The sequence below is a fragment of the Corvus brachyrhynchos genome, unplaced genomic scaffold (genome assembly GCF_000691975.1).
Source record: "Corvus brachyrhynchos isolate BGI_N302 unplaced genomic scaffold, ASM69197v1 scaffold633, whole genome shotgun sequence".
Classification (NCBI taxonomy): Eukaryota; Metazoa; Chordata; class Aves; order Passeriformes; family Corvidae; genus Corvus; species Corvus brachyrhynchos.
The window spans coordinates 2683922-2690276 of record NW_008237435.1 but is presented as its reverse complement, the minus strand read 5'-3'; positions in this window follow the sequence as shown (position 1 = coordinate 2690276).

The window sequence follows — 6355 nt, the reverse complement described above, 5'->3', positions numbered from 1 at the left end:
ATAATTACGTTTATTGCTGTGGTGGAGTTTTTTGGGGCAGTAGTAAAAGTTGCTCCAAAAACAAGTTGATAAACTCACACTAGAAATACTCCTTCAAGGACTGTGTTAACAAAAAAGCTGAATGCAAACTCACCTCATGAAATCCTTAAAATGCAGGTGGCAGGAAACTTGAAGAAGTATTGGAAGTAGTAGTTTTCTGTGTCTGTTTTCGTATTTTCACTGAACATGGAGAAATGATCATTCAGAGATACAATTTCTTTTACCGTAGATCTGAACCAGTACTTAATTTATTAGTTCCCAAGAAAGATGAAAATTATCTTATGTCCTTGTTTTGCTTATATGTGAAGGAAACCTTAATTATTTCTGGACATCATATTTGTTTGAATTTATAAAATATAGGCTTTTCTTCCCTTTTTTTTTCATGCCTTTGAAGTGTATCAAGGATGCTTCATGAAATATGTAGCATTTCATATGAAAAAGACATTAATATATTTCCTATATTTCCACCAAAATGTTAGCCAGTAGACTTTATACTTTTCTTACAGCCTTTTTACAAAACATTGAACAGCAGAGCTGATGCCATGTTCTGCAGACTTTCTCCAAAGTATTAGTCAGCAATGTGGGTAAATATGTCTTCATCTTTAGTCATATTTTCCAGTATGTATCTTTTTAAAATCACTGTTACTCTGTGGTTCTTACTGTGGTTTTCCGAGTCAAATAGGATTAAAAATGCATGTAAGTGTCCATGTATAGAACAGGAGGTCTTTAAAGGGAGTATCCTCTCTACAGACAGACATTAAAGATAACTGGGTTTTCCTCCTAATATCAGTGATTTGCATTAACAGGCTCGTTTTATTTTAAAGGCAACAAGTATTAGAAAGACATGTTTCAATATCATCCTGATAAAGCCCATCAAAGCAAATACTGTTTAGTCCAGGTTAAAAATCTGGATGTGAGACACCGTGCACTGTTTGATGATATCTTGAAGTCATGGTTCATTAATGAATGATTGCACAAGGCACCACCAAACTTGGCTATGGGACACATGACAGGTTTTGGCATGAGCAGAGAGCTTCCTTTCTTTTTAATGGGCAAGCCTGTGCTCATGAGTGTCAACTGCTCATCAAAACACAGAACTTAAATCCAAAACTTGACACATGCACTGCAGCTCTAGCATTTTTCCCTTTCAGTTCCATCTAAAAACATAGGCAAATTCTCCTGAACACTTTTCCTTAATGCACAGAATACTCGCTGCAGGCTGAACTTATAAATCAGTATCATTTAAACATATGGATTTAATCCCCTACTGCAGAAGCAGGTTCAGTCTGATTTCATCTCTCTCCAAAGCTGAAAATAAAATAGACAAAAAACCTAACATCTGAATCCCACATGTCAGGCCCTAATTATTAAACGTATATGTAGAGAGCTACACAAACAGAACTTAATTTCTTAAACTGTTCTATTCCAAATACATATTTAAAGGCCACTACTTTATTATTGAAGCATAGTTAGTCTATACATACTTTCTAGCTCACTAATCTTCATTATTTTTCTGTGTTATAAATGTTTTACTGCAATGTTTGTGTGGATTTTGTCTTGTTTTTTTTTGTTGTGTTGGTCTTTTTTTTTTGCTAGGCACTTGTAAATCAAAGTCCCTTCAAGTAAGTACATAGGATGAGAATGTCAGCTCCTGAAAATTCATCTATTCCTTTAGTACACTCATTTCTTTAGTGCCAGTTTCTTTAAATACTTGTCTGAATTTTCCTTCAAAATATTATTTTATTTCTTTTTATAATAAAAGCTTTTAAATGTGAGTATTTTAGTTTTGAAAAGAGAATGAAACTAACCATAAGTTACTGAAATTTTTTTCTGAAATTTCCAGTAAAATAACACATAAATTGTCACTGGATGTTAGCGACCTGCTACTTCATCTCACTGTGGTGAGTTGTCACAAAACATTAGACCCATCAGTGAGTATAAATGTGCTATTTTTAGGCCATTAGTAGTTATTTCCTTTATGGCCTTTTAAGTAAAAACCAAACGTCTGAATTATTGTTAATGTGACATGGGCTGCAAAATACAACCAGAAAGGCTCTAAAATCTGCTTTTTAATGAAACCACCAAGGTTTTCTGTGGTGCTTAGATTCCTTTCAGCAAAGTAATTCCATAAAGAAAGTTTGAGATTTGGCCTTCTGTAGTAAACGCTCAATAGGCCACGAAATAACACTTTTATAATAATCAATTTTGCCTTAACAGCCTTTTTTTTTTGGTAAAAATAGGTTTATAAGTCATGTTGCTTCGTTTCACATCCAGCAGCCTTGGGGTAACAGTTCCAGGCAGTAAGATATTGTGAGTTAGGCCTTGATATTGTAAAAAGCCCCAGCTTCTGCAAGCAAACATAGATTTCTTGGCAATTAGACTAGCTGGAGTAAATTCCTCTCTGACATGATTTATAAATTCATCCAACTTAATTTGCTGATAGGAAGCTGAGCTCTGTACCTGGGTCATTTGGTCTGATTTATATCAGAAAAGTGTGCAAAAGGAAATGGAGCTTCTCTATCTTCCTCTCATTCTCCCCTAGATTCCTGTTACTATATAACAGGCATTCTTTTCCTTTAATTACCTTCTTCACGGCTTGAGAGCTTTGATGACTTGATTAAGCCTTGCAGTGCAGTTCCAGTCCCTACCCATCTGATTAATTAGCCCAAACCTTATTAACTTCCTAATTCCAATCAATAATGCACTGATGCTGAACTGTGGAAGGGCAAACTAAGGATAGCAATTTTATCTGAAGACACAGAGCCATGTACAGTTTGTTCTTTACTTCTTCATAGCTGCAAAGTTAAAACTACCCACCAAGAACATGTTCGCTCAGCAATGCGTTTTGTCACCACCTGTCTTACCTGAACCACATCAGCAGTGAAACTTAAACTGATGGAGGGCTATTGGTGGCACCTCTGTGCTGAGCTGCCTTCTACCAAATATTTAGCTGTTTCTTGTGGAAAATGGTACCCCCTGTCTTGGAGTTACAATTTCCTGCACAAAATGCTAATGGCACTGGGAGGACATGGCAGACCCATGCTCTCTCCTGTACAGCCCTCCCTCAACCTGTCCAGAAGCAGGGAGAGCCAGCAGTGCCTTTCACTGTATGTTAAGGATGCTTGTGGATATATTTCAATGCTGAAGGATTATCTCAGAACTGCCAGCACTGTCAAAACAGCACATAGATAAGCCAGTGCAAGTGTAACTATGGGTGGCTGAAACAGAGCTGGGAGGTGATGGCACTTCTGTGTTTCTCAGCTCCTCTGTCCCAAACTCTGTCACTATACTGGTGCTGGAGATCTAAACACTTACAAAGGCTTGGCAAAAGGAAGTCAGGCTTTTTTTTTCTTCCCCAGGATGATCTGAATGTGCTAGCAGAGAATTCAGCATGACTGGAACAGCCAGGAACTGTCATGCAACTCTGTTTCTCAGGCTGCCACTTTCCCACTCGGTGATTGACCATTGCCACCATTTCACATATTTTCATTACAAGTGTATGTTAGACCTCACTTGCACAGTCCATAGCTGTTGTGACTTTTTTTTTTCTTGCAGCAGCATTGACAGTGAAAATGGGATTCAAAGGTCACCAAAAGTCTGTTCAGCAGAGATTTCACATTACAGTACCCATTATTATGAAAAGTACTGCTCTTGTCTATGTTATTTGGGTTGGTCTAGCTTTCTTCAGCTATTGGGGGACAGGGGACAGGGGGAGGAAATTACAGAATCATAGGATATCCTGAGTTGGAAGGGACCCACAATGATCACTGAGTCCAATTCCTGTCTGTACACAGGACTATCCAAAATCACACATTGGTTTTGAGAGCAAAGAAGTACAAGAAAAAGTAGGAAAAAAGTATGACAAGAAGACGTCTCTAATATTCTTTCACCTGTAGTAGATAGTCCTGGCAATAGCAAACACAGTAAAGGGTACAGCTCAGCACATTCCCAGCAGGGCACAACTGGTTTGCATTCAGGATAAGAATCAGTACCTGAGATTGATGCTGAATGCTTACTATCCACCATTTATTCTCCAAATAGAAACACACAACTTCCAGACCAAACATATCTGAATAACAAACATTTAAAGCACTGTATTGCGCTAGGAATGTCTGCAAGAGGGGAGCTGCACAGGTAGGATGTGTGGGAGGACCCAAGGGCTTCTCATTAAATGCCATTGTTATTCTTGTTTTCACTGGGTTTTCATTTTCTGATCACATAAGCAGCTCCTTTGTTCTCATTAATGTCTGCCTTTCTAAACAATCCATAGTAACAAGTACCTCCATTATGCTTTCCACAGGCCACTGACAACAAACCACAATTCTCTGTACAATACATTTTCTTGAGGTAGTGGGTATCAAGGACTCTTAATAGTGCTATGTCGAGGATCAATTGTTCAGCTCCATAGCTCAGGAGTGTCTCCTGAGCCTTTCAGTGCCTGCCTTTGTGTACACTATCTCTGATGGGGAGTGACATTTCTTTCTTAGGGATCCTTTCCATTAGAGAGGCTGCTTCCAGGCAAATCCAGTTGTGGAGCGTTTGGAAAACAAAACATGGGTAGAAGTGGGCTTTTATCACATTTGGCCACGTGACTGATAAGGAATTAGACACTTTTCCTGCTACTCAGTAGAAAACTCTACAAAAGCACTTTCATTCCTGGACTGTTACTATTTCTCTGAACTTTCAAATATAAATACATGGCTCCTCACTATAAGGGTAAATTTCCTAAAGCAGAATTTAAGAAAAATTTTTTAAATTCCTTCATGTCTGCATTTCCTAGGTTTACATGAGCCACTAGTATTTGGGTACAATGGCTTCAAACCTGTAGTTTCCTAAAGGTATGAAATCACATTTTTCATGTGTCTGTGCTCAATTAAGCCAGGGTAGTAATTATGCAAGGGTTATAGTGAAGCAAAGCTGTATATGAAGTTTTTGTCCCATGAAAACCATATGTACACTGCAGGTAGATCTGGTTTTGAGCAACTCCTCCTATCATACCCATGTAAAATCCTTCTGCATGTGTGCTTGTGGGTTTTGAGTCCAGCATCATGCTGGGAGTGCCAGGTAAGTCATGAAGATTTCATCTTTACTGATGATGGCCTTTACTGAAGAAGCAGAATTGGTGTTTCTCCTTGCATTAACAGCCCTCCAAAGCCATCCTACAAATCCTTGATTCCTAGCTTCTCTTGGGGTATTAGGAGCAATCAAGCTGTAGCTGAGGTCAGCAGTTGATATATGAGATATGGGACTGCTCATTTGTTAGAATCTGGAGTCACATTGCCCTAGAAGAAACTTATGAGGAGTTTAAAATCCTAGCCTTAATGGCTAAACACCAGGAGTCAGGAAGATGCATCTGCATGAAAGAGGCTGTACCGCCTCACTATGCCTCAGCCTCTAATCTGCAAGCCAGAAGAGAGCAGCGTGCTGATAAATCCTAACAGAGTTTAGGAACTCTGAGGAGGAGGTGAGCAACATAATCTGGCTTCACTAGCAGGGGGTTCTGTACAGCTAGAGAAGGTGTGAGGTACTTACACTGTGGCAGAATTAAGGTGTAAGTAGAATTCCACATTAGCCCAAACTAAGAACACTTCCTCCAAGCTGGTAAGTTTCACGAACATGTGAGTCCAAGCAGGAAGATTTTAAGCCAGTTTTGTTACTGGCAACTGAGCTTTGCAAGGGAATCTCATGCCCAGCTACTGCCAGCAGAAGATCCCAAGGGTCTGCCAGGCTGGATGCACTACCCAACCCAGCTGCTCTCCCAGGGCTGGCACAGGACAGGGGCAGGCATACTTCACTGGTCAAGATAAGCATTTAAGCAGCTTCCAGTAATCCTTTCATTCATTAAACCATGCTAAGTAGATTTGCTTGGTCTTCAAAATGAAGTCAAACATGTGAAGAAAGGAAAGTGCACGTAAACTGATCATACAAAGTCAGCACAGGCTCTTGGCACCAGGGACTGCCTGCCTGGGACAGAAGCACGAGGCTGGCTGCAGCAGTCAGTGCATCCATGCTGGAACAGGTCACTCAGGTTTAATGAACATCCATTGCTCCCTCTCACCAAGGGGTGTTGAGAAGCAATGTGACTGCAGGGGTCTTGGCACTCACAGCTTATAGAGAAGTGCACAGGTCTCCAGACACTTTTGGCTTAGGTTTCTCAGGGCCAGTTGAGAAATTCAGGCAGCTATGGCTCAACACCTATTGAGACTCCAATCCACCTCACCCGATTATTCCCACCAACCCAATTCCTTTCTGTTCCCTGAAACATTTTCTCCTCTCCTCTCCTCTCCTCTCCTCTCCTCTCCTCTCCTCTCCTCTC